Genomic DNA, 19634 nt, shown 5'->3' with positions numbered 1-19634 from the left:
ATCCTAATTTTAATTCCTCTAAATCTCACTGATGCCCTTAGCTCTAAACTACCATTAAATATTCCAAAATAATCTAGGCCTCCTCAATGGTCATAGGTTAAATGTCTACAGTCAAATGTAATATTAATACTGGCTAAAGGGTTCACCTAGAACATTCCTCAGCATTTAGTTTGTTTATAAATCAATTTAATAAAGTCTTACTGTTCTGTTATAACTTAATTAGTTTATTCGCTTTAATATTCTCAGGTTGAAGTAAAGCTCAAACTTTAATTATATGTTTAGGGTCTCCCACTTCCCTCCTACCCTCCTCCTCCCTCATTCACTCTCATAGCCCGACTCAATGCCTAATCCTGATACCCTAAACCCTGCTGCTCCCACTCTCATATTTCTCCTTCCTTATGATTTCCCTTCTTTAGAATTATTGGAACTACTAATACAAGTATTACTTTAGGCCATGCGGCCTACACACATGCACATCATTGTGATGTCTTTATTATAGGGCTCTTCTCCCACATGCGGAAGATCCGTGTGCCTTAATTTGCCTCCCTCGTTCGTCCACTTATAATATGTGGGGGGACCGATGGAAGCACCTCTTCCCCTGAAAGGGATTCTTGTCCCTTATTACGGAAAATCTTCGAACATATCTCTATGTTGAATCAAAATATATATTATCTAACCATCTTTGTTTTAAAACTTTTCTTCACTTCATACTTTACCAATTTCCTCCTCTTCTTCACCTTCTCCAAGTCCACATGGGTTGACTCATCCAGCCAGAACAGCATGTTACTTGGTAACTCTCATCTCCTTAATCAGATATCATGGCACCATTAAACATTCTTTCCCTGAATGTTCAGGGAATTAATATACCATTGTATAGTGGTAGCCTCAGCTACCACTAAACAACAGGGCACCCTCATAGCCTTTCATTGCTCCACTCCATTTACCCCCCAATCTCAAATTAAAGACCCGGAAGGGCGTTACAAAATCCTCACAGGGCATATAATGGATTCAGCGATTACTGTTATCTCATATTATGCGCCCAATAAACAACCAACTCCATTTTTATCACATCTACTACAAGTTGTGAACAACCATAAAATAGGAACAGTTATCATGTGTGATGATTACAATCAGGTCCTCCTCCCATTCTTGGACAAATCTCCATATACCCCAATCCCGGAACATGTTTAAATTGTCCTTTTCCCAGCTCTTGTCCAAACATAATTTAGTTGATTCTTGGAGGGAATACAATCTGACAAAACGAAGATACACATATTATTCACACCCTCACCAAACATTTACTCGGATTGATCATATATTTCTAACTATTGGTATGATACCAGAAATACTCACAGCTGACATAGTCCCTATCCTATGGTCTGATCATAAGGCAGTACTCACTTCTATTACATCCACAATACCTAAAGCACATACCTACTTGGTATCTCCCAGATATTATGCTCAATCACCCAACCCACCGTCTAGTTATCGAACAAGCTCTAAAATAATATCTATCACTTAATACCAGCCCAGATATGCCCTCATTAACACTTTGGGAAGCACATAAGGCAGTGTTATGTGGTATATTTCAAAAAAAATTTGCCTTATTCAAACATGTATGAAAAATTCTTGCTCGAAAGCTAGAATCTGAATTCAATACCGCCTTTATATCCTTTCAAGATAACCCCTCATTAGTAACGAAATTTCATTTAAAGCATGTCTGGCATATGACTTATTCCTAACAGAATCTGTTGATAAATCCTATAAACGCTCTAGACATAATTATTTTATAAAATCAAATAAATCAGGTACATACCTAGCACGCACACTTAATTCATTAAATAATTTAAGCCAATCAGCTTGAAACTATCAAAAGATGTATATACAAGTAACCCTGTTAAAATTGCTCAGAAATTTCACTCCCACTTAGCCTCTTTATATGCGTCAACTAATGACTTTGACTCAAACGCAGCAGACGCTTTCTTTTCTAATATAAGCCTACCAGAGCTATCTCTAAACTAAAAAAATCTACTCGAAGAACCTATCATAGCAGAAGATGTAGCTAATGTCATTAAAAAACTAAAGATAAATAAAAGATCAGGCCCAGATGGTTATTCTGCCTTATATTACCAAACTTTTACAGAAACCCTCTCACCCATTTTAGCCAAAGCTTTTAATGTAATACTAGATGGACAATCCTTTAGACAAGAATCACTAACGGTCATTGTCTGTATGATCCCCAAACCCTTTACTGATGACACTTCTTGTACAAACTATTGTTCAATCTCCTTTCTAAACTTAGATATTAAAATCCTAGCAAAAATTTTAGCAAAAATTTTAGCAGAAAGACTTAACAGAATCATAGGCAATCTAATTCACAGAGACCAAGTAGGCTTCATGCTGACTCGCCAAGCTGGCGACAATGTATGTCGGGCAGTTTTTCTAGTGCATATAGCTAAATCTCGCCATATCCCTTCTTGTTTTCTCTCTCTTGATATCAAAAAGGCCTTTGATTCTGTATCTTGCCCATATTTACATTACACTTTACAGAAATGGGGTTTTGGCCCCCACTTCATGAAATGGATTGCAGCACTATACAATAATCCTAGAGCATACATAAAATATGCAGGTTATAAATATAACTCCTTCAATATAGAGAGGGGTACACGTCAGAGATGGCCACTTTCCCCCCCTGTTATTCACCCTTTTAGTGGAACCCCTAGCCCAACAAATCAGAATTGATCCAACCATCACCGGTGTAGAGACTGGAGGATATCAGCATAAGCTGTGTATGTTTGCAGATGATATCTTGTTATTCCTGTCATCTCCACAAGTTTCAGGTCCTAACCTCCTGACCATTCTTAACAGATTTCCAATGTTTTCTGGTCTCTCAATTAATCCTAAAAAATGCATAGCCCTCGATGTATTCCTTTCCAGATTGAAACTGGACTTAGCAAAAAATGTGTTTTAATTTACTTGGGCTGAGAAGTTAATTCCTTATCTTGGAATTCATTTAACAGCCTCTTTAGCCTCTTTTTCAGATCTTGTCTCAGCAAATTACCCCCCAATCTTGAAACAGATTACAAACCTCCTAAAACAATGGTCTCAACTTCCATTATCATGGGTTGGCAAGATTAACACAATAAGAATGACAATCCTGCCAAAACTATTATACTTATTTAGAGTCTTGCCAATCCCAATCCCTTCCTACTATTTAAGACTAGTACAGGAAAGATCAACAACATTTATTTGAGGTTCCTCCAAACCACTCATACCTTTACACACACTACATCTCCCTAAATTAAATGGAGGCCTCGGCTTTCCAAATTTTGCAAACTATTATAGAGCTGCACAAATTGCCAGTCTTTCCAAATACCATGCAACACAGGAAATCCCCTTATAGGTGATCATAGAAGCATCAGAATGTGATCATTTCTAAATATCCCTCACGTGAGCGCGCAGCAGGGCTGAGTGAAGTTTGCAGGGCTTGAGACGTTTAGGAAAAACAAGGTGGACTCGCGCTCCAGACCCTGGATCGTGCCGCTTGCTGCTGTGGAGTGGTCCAGGAAGTCCTGATCGGAGCACAATCTGGAATTGCACATTTACAGTACCCACTCTAAGCTGACTACCCCTGCAGGGGTTACCACCTTCGGTGAGTGGGGACCCATTGGGGGAGCACTACAGTCACCATACCTACTGTGCACCAAAGTCACTAGAATTCTGGATATTTGGGATCACAAGTTTTCTGTTCCTGACTTCAATTTTATTTTTTTATATATATATACTTTTTATTTATATGTTCACGTTGGCCAGGGACTTGGACTATTCACCAAACACTTATAACAATATATATTATATACTAGCTGTGGACTTCAGGTGTAAGGTTTCCTAGGGGCGCTAATTTATTTAGCGCTGACACTGATTAGTGTGGATAATTTTGCACCGTTCTATATATCTATTTATCACCTGATGGACAACGGATTGGTTTTATAGTTATTTCTGGAATGGATGGGTGAGGGTGTGTACGCACCTCAAATTTTTGAGTTGCGTCCTAACCTTATTCAGACACATTCCAAACACATATTCACGTAATAGGCATTTTTTACACATGTATTGGTTTATTGATTAATTTCATATCAATGTTTATATAAGGTTTGACACATTTTTCATATGTTCACTTTTCTATCACATTGCCGTGGGAGTACGCACATTGCATTTTTTATATACATACCATTGTAGTCAGGTATAAGGAGTATAATTTATATTTCTTACAATACCCCCCTACCACCACCTAGTGCCACTTAGGGTAGCGTCATCACCCCATTTCTTTTTATCTACTCTTTTAAGTTCCCTTGGGAACCTAATAGGGGAGGCTGCAACCTATTATCCTAAGCGCGGAATTTATTATATATTTATCAATTTCAAACCTATTATGGCTTCACCCCAAAGATCGCAAGGGGCTTGGGTAGCCACATCACTAAACATTATCTAAACATTATATATTCTTATGGGACAAGCTCAAATTTAAACATCACCTACAGTCTCCACACAACCCCCTTCTATCCTTCCTCAAAAACCCTGCTTTCTATCCGGCAAGGGTTTCTACCAAATCATTCAAAGCCTGGACCTCCTTGGACATTCTTAGGCTAAATAAACTGATCTCCCCCACATCCTTTCTCTCCTTCCCAACTCTCTGCGATACTTATAACCTACCACATTCTAAATTGTTCAGATTTCTCCAAATTAAAAACTTCTACTCACCCCTTGTTAACACAAATACCTCAATGTCTCAAATTACTCATTTTGAATCTACATGTCTAAAAGATCCTCACTCAAGAGGTATGATATCATCTATCTACACCCAAATTTCAATTAATCCTGGCCTAGACAAACCACCTTACGCCCGAAAATGGGAGGAGGACTTAGAACAATCCTTGGATATTGCTGATTGGTCTAAGATCTGGTCTGCAACTAAATCTTCTTCACCCAATATCCTGGCGGTAGAAGCTAATTATAAAGTCTTGACTCGCTGGTAATGTGAAGGGTTAGAACTCAATTTGTATATGTTGGTTGGCATTGTAGGAGTTCAAATCCTCTAACGCAGATGTGGTCATGGTTCAGGAGACACATTTCTGTGCAGAGGGATCATTCAAGTTTGCATCTAAGCTTTTTCCCACTGCCTTTGTGGCATCTGACCCATCCGGCAAAGCTGGTGTAGCAATTCTCTTCAGATGCTCCTGTTCTATATGAGCCAAATCATCTTATCTAGACCCTCATGGCCGTTATGTTCTCCTGAGCTGTGACCACATGAATACATCTTTTATCCTAGCTAATGTTTATGCACAAATTTGGGGCAGATTGGGTTCCTTGAGGAGGTTTCTGAGAAAATGTAATCTTTCTCACAACCTTTCATGATCATGGGTGGAGATTTTAATCTGTGCATGTCTCCGACCAAAGATAGATTTGCCCTATTTCAAACTGTTAAGTTGAACCTTGAAATAAAGGACATCAACGCCAATAGAGCTGCATTCGTCTCATGTATGTTTACTTCAGAATATGCACTGTACAGTGGATCACATCTAAGTCGATCATGATACAGATTACAAGTGGTTTCAGACTTTTATAGAAACTTTTAGCATTACATTCTATGGCAGGCAAAAGCCCAAAGTTACACGTCACAAGTACGCATTTCACCAAGTATGTCAACACAGCTTTTGGCCAGCTTTCTGGGTTATCATGACCTGAATATTTTTAATTAAGGAATTATTTTGACAGAAAGGGAAGAATAATTATTTGGGAAAGGTTAATTTGACTTTTACACGGGGACTTTCTATGTCAACATCTTCCCATATCACATCCTTTCAGAGAATTGTGTCAGGTCATTGGCAGAACATTTAATTGTCTACTGGTCAGCCTCTTGTGTTGCAATACCAAAAGAATTCAGAAACATCTTAGAGAAAAACAAGAATAATAAGAAATATCAAAAATACAAATTCATGTTGAAGAGGAACTCTGGATACATAGAAAGATATGGTTCATATATTTCATATCTTCACAGCCCCTCCTGTGTTTAGAATTCTTTCGGTACCCCTTTTAAGCTTCTTCTGTATCTTTAGGTTGATCTCCAGGTATACGGACCACCATCTCATGAGCAGTTCTGACTCAAGACCTTAAGGGCTCAGAAGAACCAATATTAGTACCAGCACGTGTGATTATCTTCAAACAACATTTGCATAAAATAGGTGCACATTTAACTATTAGGATTATGAGGACTATAATTCCTACAACATATAGAATACCATGTAAATTTCCAGAAAACCATTGTGCAATACCAGAAAACCATTTGAGAGGATTGAGCCAGGAAAGCCAGCTTTCCCAGCTACCCTCAACCCAAGCAGTTTTGGTATGTTCTTTGCGAAATTTAACCTTCATTTGTTGTACCTTTTCTACATGAGAAATGATGGCATCTTCAGTATTAGTATCATTTCCAATGTAGTTACAAGTAGTTCCCACTATGGTGCATATTCCTCCTTGACTGGCCGTGAGATAATCCAGCACCAGCCGGTGCTGCAAAACCTCTTTTTTGATCATCTTCAATTCTATAGCAAGGGCTATAAAGTTTCTATCTTACAAGGCATTAATGTTATCCATCAGGTCTGCCAAATCAATGATGAAACTGAAAGCCTTTTTAATACAACATCTATTTACTCAAGGAATAGAAAACAATGGTTTAATCTCTCTGTCATGTGATTCAATATTTGTGAAGTTATCATCTGACTTAGGATAAAATGTAGGCCTATCAGGAGAATCGTCATTTTTCACATTAATTTCAGAGTCTTCCTCTTCTTCTTCTTGTCCTCCTGGGGTTTCATCTTCTCCTGAAGCTGACTGATCAGTGAGATCCCTTTTAACAAGGTGCACAGAGTCTTTTTTAAGAAAGTGTACAGGTATTTTGTGGAGCTGTGTTTCTTGAAAGTCATTATCCTCCATATACCAAGTAGCAGGTATGACTCTACCAAAGTAACAAACCCCATTAGAATTCAAAGGAACCCAAGTATATGCTTTCTTTCCACATATGAAATAATAACCTGGTGGGGCAGCACAGGCTTTATTGAAATTATATCCTTGCAGGCACATCAATAACTTCATATTGTTCTGCCGGGAATGTTGACGATGTGTGTAGTCATGTAATTCCTGATATTTATCAGTTTTCCACACAGTATCCTTACCATCAAACCAGTACTTGATATCAGCATTATCCATGCAGTTGGAGTTCCCAATCGATCGGGTAGTACTATGGTAACCCTGGGAAAGCAACTCAGGTGTATAGGTTTGAGTAAAGTTAATGCAGACTGCTGGTTTTCTCAATGGAGCATTTGTGAACAGTAGAAGTGAAATAACTCTGTCAATCATTGTTCTACTGACATCACCAAAGTGTGTACTGTCCTCTATTTCCGCTAAAGTGCTAAGTATTCATAACAAAGGTATAGTCTTATGAGAAATAGGTGCATGTGTGCATATCCAGCAATTAGTGATATTCAGTTTCTTGGCAGCTTGCAGGTGCATAGATACAAAAAAGTTATGGAAAGGCTCTGCTAGTTTGGCATGATATTCATGTGCGGCTTCCCTCCGTGCTCTTAGATCAGCATCTGAAACCGGTTCAAGTTGTGACATTTCTTCCATTACAGTAGCATTAAAAAGAAAAGTGTCTTGTATCTTACCCTTTTCTTTCTTGTATGTCCATTCATATGCCATGACTGTAATCTATACCACCACTCCACCGCAGAGGATAACACTCCAGAGCTTCACATTCATCTTAGGCCCTAGGAGATTCATTCTGCAGTTTTCTTGCTCGAGCACGAGTCAATGGAGGAAACCTGGAAGGTAAAGGTACAGAACAATTCTTGCCAGTAGCAGACCGGCTTATATTCTCTTTTGGAACCACAGACTTCTTACAGTGTGAACCATGCACCCAATACTTATAGTCTTTCAGCTTCACTGCAGTTGGAGACACAAGAATGACCTGAAATGGTCCTTTCCACTTAGGAGACAAAGTAGTCCGGGGTGTGAGATTCTTGATATACACCCAATCTCCTGACTTTAGTCCATGAGTTCCTTCACTCGTGTCCACAGGTTGTCCTGCTTTGGCTCTGGAAAAAGTATCAGAAAACACATTTGCCACTTTGCGAACATATTCTATCATGGAATCTTGACCATTTATTAAAGTCACTGTCTCTGGTTGCACAAGAGATGAATGTAGTCTTTTAGGCTGTCGCCCAAACATTATGTCAAAAGGTGACAATCCATGTTTCTCTTTAGGGGTAGTCCTAATGGTCACCAAGGCTATAGGTAACGCTTCTACCCATGTGCTTTGTACATTAGCAGTTATTTTGGCTAAATACCTCTTCAGGGTTTGATTGCTGCGTCCCACCATCCCACCAGCCTGAGGTCTGTAAGGAGTATGCAATTGCTGTTTCATACCCAAAATATTCACTACTTCTGCCATAAGTTTATTCTCAAAATGTGTCCCTCTATCTGAGGAAATTATTGACCCTATACCAAACCTTGGGATCAATTCCCTCGTCAGACATTTTACCATAGTTATGGCATCATTTTTGGACGTGGGCCAAGCCTCTGGCCAGTTCAAAAATTGATCAATGCAAACCAAAAGATACTTAAATCGACCACAAGGGGGCATATCTAAGAAGTCAATTTGCACAATTTGAAATGGCTCCTCAGTATGTGGAATATGCTTCATGGGAGTGGGCACTGACTTTCCAATGTTATGCATTTGACATATAGAACATTCAGTAACCTGTTTAGCAGCATATGCAGAAAAACCTGGAGCCCACCCATCTCTGGCTACCACCCAACACATCCCTCCTGTTGAGACATGGCAAGGCCCATGGCTCAAAGCAAACAAAGAAGGAAACAATGTCGGAGAAGCAACCAGTCTGTTTTTTAATCTCGATAGACCATCTGTCCCAATAACAGCTCCCTTTGTGGTCCAAGACGATGTATGAGGCGAGCTTGCCTGCAGGGCTGATAGGATGTTCAGATCCACTTGAAGATCTGTGAGCAGGAATGTTGGAAGCGCTGTAGTTGGCTCATAAGAATGTATAGCATCTTTAGCATACCTATCAGCCAAAGCATTCCCAAGCGATATACTATCATCTGCTCTGGTATGTGCTTTACATTTAATTACTGCAACTTTAAGAGGCAGCTGGACCGCTGCCAATAATCTAACAATTAACTCTTTATGCTGTATAGGAGTTCCTGCCGCTGTCAGATAACCCCTCTCTTGCCAGAACTGTTAAGTTGAACCTTGAAATAAAGGACATCAACGCCAATAGAGCTGCATTCGCCTCATGTATATTTACTTCAGAATATGCACTGTACAGTGGATCACATCTAAGTCGATCGTGATACAGATTACAAGTGGTTTCAGACTTTTATAGAAACTTTTAGCATTACATTCTATGGCGGGCAAAAGCCCAAAGTTACACATCACAAGTATGCATTTCACCAAGTATGTCAACACAGCTTTTGGCCAGCTTTCTGGATTATTGTGACCTGAATATTTTTAATTAAGGAATTATTTTGACATAAAGGGAAGAATAGTTATTTGGGAAAGGTTAATTTGACTTTTATACAGGGACTTTCTATGTCAACATCTTTCCATATCACATCCTTTCCGAGAATTGTGTCAGGTCATTGGCAGAACATTTAATTGTCAACTGGTCAGCCACTTGTGTTGCAATACCAAAAGAATTCAGAAACATCTTAGAGAAAAACAAGAATAATAAGAAATATCAAAAATACAAATTCATGTTGAAGAGGAACTCTGGATACATAGAAAGATATGGTTTATATATTTCATATCTTCACAAAACTACTCCATCTCTCCAAGTACAAAAAATGTCTTCCTCATTCCAAAAACTTATCCGAGCTCACAATATGTTTGACACATGGAGGTGAATCACCCAAATGACAAACAATTTATGTTTTACTCCCCCTTCATAAACAATATATCAGACTTGACAACTTCTTTGTCTCTGCACCCTTACTGACACACGTAGTTAATTACATAATTTGACATAAATCTGATTACTTGGTCGGACCACGCACCTATAGTACTTGACCTTCTCCTATCTGCTCCATCCCCCAGGAAATGTCACTGGCACCTTAATGAATCCCTTCTTAATATCCCTGACGTCAAGACATCAATCTTCATTGGCAACAAAAAGTGACTGAATTTTTCATACTCAATGAGGGCACAGTATCTGAGAACTCCACTTTGTGGGAAGCCCACAAGGCTTTTTTCAGAGGTGAATGTATTTCCTCTGGATCTCGCCTACAGTGTGAAACTACCCTCCAACGCTCTTCTCTTTTGACCCAGCTGTTGGCAGCGGAGGATTGCTTACTCAACTATCCCATGGTGGATCATCTCCGTTCTGTAGTCTCTCTTCATAATCGTATTAAATCACTAGACTTAAGCAAAAACTCTAAATCTTTGCTGTGGGCCAGAAGAAGATGTTATGAATATGCTAACAAACCTCATAGAATGCTGGTCCATAAATTGAAGCCACGCCCCTTTGTCTCTATTCCTGACTTTCTGCTACAATCTGATGGAAATCCAACATACTGCCCTCGGACCATGTCTAAAGTCTTTGGTGAATTCTACCAGAAACTTTATAATTGCCTACATACAGACCCGAATTTTCAGTTCACGCAAGTGAAATTTAATACCTTTATTGCTTTCCTACAGCTCCCCACAATAACCCCTGATAATTGCTCTATGCTAAACGCACCTATAACTGTTGAGGAAATTACTGAGGTTATTAGACATTTACCATCACACAAGTCTCCAGGCCCTAGTGGACTTTCCTACTCCTATTATAAGACGTTCCTTCAAACTCTAGCTCCCCACATGGTAAATTTGTTTGCCTCTCTGATGACAGGGAACACTACCCACACCCAGTTTTTGCATGCTTTTATCATTGTCATCCCGAAACCGGATAAAGACCCGATGATTCCTAATAATTACCATCCCATCGCTTTACTAAACTAAGACTATAACATTTTCACGAAAATCCTGGCAAATAGACTATCCTTACTGCTCCCTTTGCTAATACATAAAGACCAGGTTGGTGTTGTTCTACTAGACAGGCGGGGGACAACACCAGACGTACTATTGACTTTATCGACCTCTTAACCAAAACTAAGCAACCAGCTATAGTGCTACGCTTGGATGCTTAGAAAGCATTTGACCACTTAAATTGGTCATTCATGTTCGCAATACTTTCCAGATATTGATTCTCAGGTCCATTTTTGCAGGCCCTTAAGGCGTTATACTCTAATCCTACTTCCAGCTTCCAGTACAGCTTGCCTCCCATTTGTCTCTGTCATTTCCCCTGAGTAATGGCAATAGACAGGGATGCCCCTTATCACCCTTACTTTTTATACGCAGTCTAGAACCCCTGGCTGCAGCCATCTGATCCCATCCTGATATAAGAGGGGTTATGCCGAGACGCAGGGAGTACAAGATGTTCTTATTTGCCGATGACATCCTACTGACAATAACACATCCCCACATCTCTCTTCCATCACTCCATGACACCCTACATTCATTCATCAGTCTTTCAGGATTTAAAGTTAATTTGAAAGACCTTCTCATCTCCTTACAGGGAAATTTTAAATATCATTGGCGTTCCTACTCACTTAAATACCTTGGTGTTCACCTGACTCTCTCTTACTCCACGCTCTTTCTGGCCAATTCCCCCCCCCTTATTAATGGAAATAAATAGATTATTGAAAACATGGTCTAATCTTCCACTGGGAGGATCAATGTGCTCAAATTGTCAATACTTCCTAAACTGCTATATTTCTTTGAGACACTACCAGTATTGATCCCTAGAGAGATTTTCTACATTTTATATGGAATAATGCTTTTCATAGGATGGCAATCTCAGTGGCACAGGCTTTACGAACCAGGGGAGGTTTGGGAGCCCCTGACCTATTGAAATATTATCATGCTACACACCTGAGAGCCATTGCCTCTTGGACGACCAGATACGCCCCCAACAGATGGTCTGAGATTGAAATGGGGATCACCTCTCCTGCATATCCTTGCTGCATGTTATGGCCATCCTCTCAATTGCAAAGTGTATGTCTGAACCCAATGTTATTCACACTTCTGATTTGGAAACATTGCTCAGATAGATACTCTCTCTCTTCTCCATGCTTGCCACTTGTGAACGTTATATTCCACCCAGACAGTTTATCCTATAACCTATGTCACCATGGACCCAAACTGGTATATTTCAGTTACGCTACCTGGTACATCCAGTGACATGTAAACTCCTCTTCTTCTCTGACTTACAATCCTAACATAAGATTCCAAAATCTCACTTTCACAAGTTTTTACAAATTAAAAAATTTTTTACCACCAAAATTCCTCATATGACTTTAGACATGCCCACCGAATTTGAACTGTTATGCTCAAGAGGCTATTATGAACCCCACCTGATCTTGTCTATACACAAAATCCTACACACAGCTCCCCCCTTGACCGAAAATATTCATGCATACATGAGGAAATGGTCCCATATTCTGCAACGGCCTATACCCCTAGGTGACTGGGGGGGAATTTGGGACTCTACTCTTCTAAAGCTTCACAGTGTGTGGCACGGAGTGAGACTGCATACAAAATACTTTTTCCTTGCTTGAAAACTGACATCATCTGGGCAATGTTGGAGATGTGGTTTATCCTTAGGTACTCACTATCATATATTTTGTGAATGTTCTCCACTTGTGCCCTTCAGGACACAAGTTCATAACCTACTGGAAAAGGTCCTACATATACCTATCCCCTTTAACCCCATACATTTTCTTTTAGGCCTCCCACTCCCAGACACACCCAAAGCTACTAAAAGATTGATGACTTTTATTTTATTGGCGGCCAAATGAGCCATACCTCATACCTAAAGCTGGTAGTCTACTTCCCACCCTACTTTTTCAATTCCTCTTATCCATAGCCGAGATACGTAGATTGGAGTGTTTGACAGCTGTGATAGCTGATTCTCTGCCAAGATTTGACAAAGTTTGGGGGAAATGGGATGTTTCTGAATATAATACTGAAGTGCTACCCTCAGCTCCATAACACTATAACTCATGTGCACGTCAAATTGGTCTGTATTGAATAGTTCCTGTTAAATTTCCATTTGATTTCACATTCACAGTCATATTACTTATACCATGATGTTTTATCTTTATGTTTCCTTATATTACCTTTCACCTATAGCAATTATGCACATAGTTGTACCTTCCTTTTTGGCTATTAGCTCTAAAAAGGTACATTAGTTTTTGTATGCTTTAAAAATGTTAATAAACAAACAAGTAAAACAAAAGATATTTAAGAATTTGATAAAAAAAAAAAAACAACACAGAAGAGATTTTTGCTAGAAAAATATATTATAAGCAAAGGTTGGCAGAGTCATGAAAGACTAATGCCCCGTACACACGGTCGGATTTTCCGATGGAAAATGTCTGATCGGAGCGTGTTGTCGGAAATTGTGACCGTGTGTGGGCTCCATCGGACTTTCCGACACACAAAGTTGGAGAGCAGGAGATAAAATTTTCCGACAACAAAATCCGATCGTGTCAATTCCGACTGCGTGTGGCCTGTTCTGTCGCACAAAGTGCCACGCATGCTCAGAAGAAATTCCGACACGGAACAGCTCGTTCTGGTAAACTTAGCGTTCGCAATGGATACAGCACTTTCGCCACGCTGCAATGTAAAAAATGGTTTAATACAGCGCACTCTCTTCTTCTTTATAATGTGAGAAGAATTAAGTAGTTTTGCTGCTCATATTCACACACACTTCTCACAAACTTATTTTGTTACTATTTATGGTGATTCACTCAATATATTTTGATTTCTCACATCTGACAACATTATTTTTGTGTAATTTTTTTTTTTTTGGCTTTAATGTAGATTATTTTTTTGTGTTTGTATTTTTTGGAAGGGTGTTTTTTTTTTTGGATTTTTATTTGTACTCCCGAAATTTTTTTTTGTGTTTTTTTTGTGTCAAGTTACCACAACACCATTGATAAGTTGTTCTATTTAATCTGTAAGAGATTATTTGGTGTTGTTATCCCTTAATTTCACATTTTATGTTAGAAATGTACCTGAATCGTCACCAACAAACTGTCCTTTTTGGATGAAAACACACACAGGAGAGTAGATTTTCCCCCAAAAAAACATTTATTAAGGGCTCACAACTAAACAAAGAGGGAGGCAACGCTGGAGAAACTGCAGAAATGGGTGAAGCCTTGGACCCCCAGGGCACACATCAACTATTTTCAAGCAAAATTGGTGGGCTGAGGAGTCCTTATCTAAGGGAGGGCAGTCTGGTCCAGAAGTCCCAGAGATCCGGAAAGTAGCAGATGACATCTGTGTCCCCAGGCTGTGGTCATACGAGAGACTGCAGCTTCTGTCAGACCAGACTGAACCCAGGGTCATCACTCTCAGGTCTTCTTTCCACGCTTCCTTCCACGCTGTGGCTGTGGTGGTGGAGTTGTGGCAGCAGGAGGAGGAGGAGGATGGGTGTTAGTTCCCCACTCACCCCCTTTCTTAGGACTTTATAAAGCAGGTCCTCACATAGCTTGCGTTGACCCTCCTGCATGCCCTGCAGTTTGGTGGCAGCCATGCAGGCAAAGGCCTCTTCAGGAGTGGGTAAGGCTCGGAGGGAAGCAGAAGCCTCCTGAATGAGCCTGAACGCAGAATCCTGCATGGGAGTCGCCTTCCTCGCTCTTTTATTATATGGAAGGCGGAGGGGAGGAACCTGCGATTCGGTCAGGCTGCGACTTGTCCCAGGCTTCTCTTGGCTGACACTTAGCCCCGCCTCCTCCTGGCTGCCACTAATCCCAGCCTCAATCACACACAATTTTCACCTCCTGACTGTTGCAAATTGAATGTTAACAAATATAACAGACTATCATTCTGAGCCCAGCATTTTTGTTTCTTTTAACAATTTTGGGTGCCCACTACTGTCTATTGATATGTAAAATAATTGTTTTAAATCACCAATTAGTGATCAATAATAACATGTATAGTAAACATCATTTCTTTATTGACCAGAAATCTGTGGAAGAATGCTATACCTGACTCCAGCTGGGCTCCTCCACTTCTTCCTGGCTGGAAGGCCCAGGTTGGACATCGGAAGCCTCAGCTGGGGTGGAAGGAAGAGTGGAAGGAAGAGTGGAGAGGGATTCCCTGACTTCAGTGTGGTCTGACAGTAATCGCAGTCTCTCATAGTACCACAGCCTGGGGACATAAACGTCATCTGCTGCAGCTCCGGACCTCTGGGAATCCGTAACCTTCTTGCGCTCCCTTAGATAAGTGCTCCTCAGGCCACCAATTTTGGTTTTTAAATAAGGGATGGTTGCCGCGGGGACCACCGGCTTCACCAACTCCAGCAGTTTCTCCAGCGCTGCCTGCCTCTTTTGTTTATTGTTGTAATGCGGGTGTCTCATCTGCCACAGACAGGGCAGCTCCCTGTATTTGTCTATGAACAGGGGGAGGAAATTGTGGTCGTTGAACCCATCCATTTTCTCTGCAAGACACAACACAAGACAAACCCTAAGGTCAAGCCAAACTCCCCTAATCTTGTGAAAATATAGGCTTCCATTTAGAAGCAGTATAGGCGCAAGTTTAGATCTTACCTTCGTTATCACTATCGGCGCCTCCGATGCTCCTTCCTCTGCTCACAGATCGTACGTAAGACGCACGCGTGTTACGCTTTATACACACTGCGCATGCGTGTAACTCCACCCGCCCCTAACGTTCTTTCTAGTCTATTCCCCGCCCCTTTTCGATCTGCGCAGTGGGGGAAGAGCACATGGCGGATACACAGCAGGATCGTGCTAATTGTAGCAACGAGGAGGAGGAGGAGGAAAGGCCGGATCCGGAAACGTCCCAATCCAGAAGGAGATTTAAGGCCTCAAATATGTCCTTTGGGGAGATGTTGGAGATGGTCAACATCCTGAAGAAGGCCGACTATGATGGAAAGTATGGACCTTACCCCAACCCCAATGTCAGAAAGGCCAAGACCATTGCGAAAGTGGTCAAGAGTCTGCACCGGAAATTTGGGGTAAGACGATCGAAAGATAAGCTCAGGAAGCGGTGGTCGGACCTGAAATTACGAGAACATGAGCAGTACAGAAAGATCCGGAGAGTGCTGCAAAAAAGTAAGTAGTTGTCCTGTGTTCCTATTCTTTTGATGTTTATTACGTTCGTGCTGCTCCATGTGCTTTTAGGAACTGTTGTACAGTTTAAAATGGCAACTTTCATGTTCATGGGCACATTATTGGTTCGTATCAAACATTTTTATTTTGGCCTATAAAACACCATTGTTTAGGCCATATGCACTTGGCCACCATTTTTACGCCCTATACTTGTCTGCAACTAATTTGGTTGTGTAGATGGCTTTGTTACTAGAATGAAATCCAAACTAGATTCTGTGTAAGGAGAGGACACTCAGCAGCTGTTTTCACATCTGGACTCTGGAGCACTAGTGTGGGACCCCAGAACACCATTTTTATTAGGGGGCCACACAGGTGCTCCAGTGTATACTATAGGGGGTCTACATCTGTGAAGCTTGTACCAAACAGGTAAAGTTATTGAAGCTTGACAAAGGACACTGAAAATGCTACATTTTGGAACTCTGCTAAAATTGACAATTGTACCCCACTTCCAAGCAATGTTGACTATTTCTAGTTCTGCCATCAAATATCTGTGTGCTAAGTATACCATTTTGTTTTACATAGGGGATAAAAGACTCGGAGGACACCACTCATCCGAGGAGACCAGAGCCCACCCCCCTCTGGAAGAAGGGGAAATCCCCCCAACACAAGCTGAGCAGGAGGAAGAAGATGTGGTGGAACTAGCCACCACAACAGGTGAGTGTCTGCGACCACAGGCTCAGGTAAGAGATGGATGACTGCATATTTTTGACACCTAATTTTTTTGGGGGTTCCTCTCTTTTTAGGTGATCGTGATGTTGTGGATCCAGATCCTTTCACATCCGAAAGTGCCCAGATCCTGATCGGGGAGATCATGGGGTGTAATTTACAATTGGAAAACCTCAAGAAAAACATCAATGATGTTATTCCCAAAAATATAAACATCATTGATGTCTTGGGGCGAGTTTAAAGCCCCTCCAAATCCCTTTGTTTTTTGGTGTGCTACAATGTGAAAAATGTTTTTGTGATTTTTCCCAAAGCCAAATTTGGAGGATGCACACAGTGTGCCAACATGTGCTATCTGCCATCACGGGAGATCAATGGATGCATTTTGGGGGTGCAACCCCTTCCTCAATAATAAAGTAGCTGAGAGGAAGGGGTTTCTCACCCCAAACACGTCCCTTGATCCCTTGATCCCCCATGATGGCAGCTAACAGATGTTGACATTCCGAAATTTGTGTGCATCTTCCAAATTTGGCTTTTCCTGGAGTGACTTCACCCCATCTGAACGCAATATCAAACACAGTTCCTAAATACTCATGTCTGATATTGCCTTCAAATTCTAGCAAATGTGAACTTTGTAAGTTATGGAGAATACAGCACGCCATGATGATATGATTAAGTTTATACTCTGCCATATGGATAGGTGTCAGAAATAGGTGGAACCGGTTGGCCAGGATTCCAAATGTGTTCTCCACCACTCTTCGGGCTCTGGCCAGCCGGTAATTAAAAACCCTCTGGTCCGGGGTGAGGGTCCTCATAGGGAATGGCCGCATAAGATGGTCCCCCAGCGCAAAACGCTTCATCAGCAACGAACACAAATGGGAGTCCTTCCACATTGTCCTCTGGAGCTGGCAAGTCCAAGCTGTCATTCTGGAGACGCCTGTAGAACTCCATCTGGGCGATGACTCCACCATCGGACATCCGGCCATTCTTCCCCACGTCCACATACAAGAAGTCGTAATTAGCCGACACCACCGCCAACATCACAATACTATTGAACCCCTTATAGTTGAAATAGTACAACCCCGAGTTGGGTGGTGGGATGATGTGGACATGTTTCCCATCAATTGCCCCTCCGCAGTTTGGAAAGTCCCACCGCTGGGCAAAGTGGGAGGCCACAGTCTGCCATTCCTGTGGCGTGGAAGGAAACTGTTGAGGAAAAAAAAACAATTAATATTTTTGCTCAGAAACATGGCAAGCAGATTAGGCAGAAACATTCTGGGGCAACCTCAAGATAGCATTTATTAAGGGGAATTTAACACCAAAGTATAAGGTACACCTATCATATCCCCCCCCCCCTCTCATGGGCCATTTCTAACATTATGGGGGGTGTGGAAATCTTGGACAGGTAACCCTCTTCACTTCATTGAGAGATGAATGCCTAAATACAGGGTATTACTTGGAACAGCCCCTCCTTAGTTACACTATTGGCAGCCCACTGGACAGGTAAGAAGTGTCATAATACAAAGATATAAATACACATTGTACACATTTGAGCACATTTGAACATTCTGCTATTACCTGACTCAAGATAATAATAGAATCTTAAAAATTCAAACACTACCATTGGAAAGTATACAGGCAGGCCCTTGCACTACATGCTTTGGGGAATTCATCCATAAATCAGAGCACAAAAGAGATGGGTATAGTGTGTATGGGTTTGGCAAAGTCAGCAGATAGATGATTGAGGATAGAGAGAGAATTGGGATCAGCTGACTTAGCAGTTGGGGGGAGGGAGGGGTACTAAAAATGATTTGGGGACACCACAAAAAATAAGCCTCTGCCACTCTGCCTGAATTTAAAGCTAAAATAACATTTCAAAACATTTTAGGGGGTGTTTGGGGTAAAGCACTACTATGGAGCTGATAAAATACATTGTTAAGTGACTACATGAGGTGAATATAGGGCCAGGAGAGAACATGCTGGGGAGGTTAGTGAAGGACAATCTGTATGAAGGACCTAAAAAATTAATTACCTAAAAATCCAGCATGCATGAGGACAAAGGGGACATTCACAGCATATTACAATCATGGTAATTAGGGAATGAGGAAAAAAATACAATATATTAGCACACATTAAATACAATGAAATGTGATATTAAAGGATAAAAACCTTACCTTCATATACTCCTTCTGCAGGACCTGGATGATGGCAGAACAGGTCTCTGGGATAATGATCCCCAGAGCCTGGGGGGAGATGCCTGTCGAGAACTTCAAGTCCTGCAGGCTTCTCCCTGTCACCAAATACCACAGGGTAGCGACGAGCCTCTGCTCCGGAGTGATGGCTTGCCTCATGCAGGTATCCTGCCTGCTAATATAAGGGGTCAGCGAAGCCAACAAACGGTGAAACACGGGGTCCGTCATCCTGAGAAAGTTCCTGAAATCATCAGGATTATTCTCACGGATCTCACGGAGCAAAGGCATATGAGAGAACTGGTCACGCTGAAGCAACCAATTCTTGGTCCATGAACTCCTCCCCACCCTGTTCATGGACTGGACTTGTGTCAAAGTCAGGACCCCAACACCATGCCCCCACACAGCACGAACTCTACGAGGAGTATGCTTATGCAACATGGCTAGAAAACGGTCGGCTGCTCAGAACGGAGT

Source organism: Aquarana catesbeiana, linkage group LG04 (genome assembly GCF_042186555.1).
Source record: "Aquarana catesbeiana isolate 2022-GZ linkage group LG04, ASM4218655v1, whole genome shotgun sequence".
Lineage (NCBI taxonomy): Eukaryota > Metazoa > Chordata > Amphibia > Anura > Ranidae > Aquarana > Aquarana catesbeiana.
The sequence above is the reverse complement of the archived record's forward strand: the minus strand, read 5'-3'. Positions refer to the sequence as shown.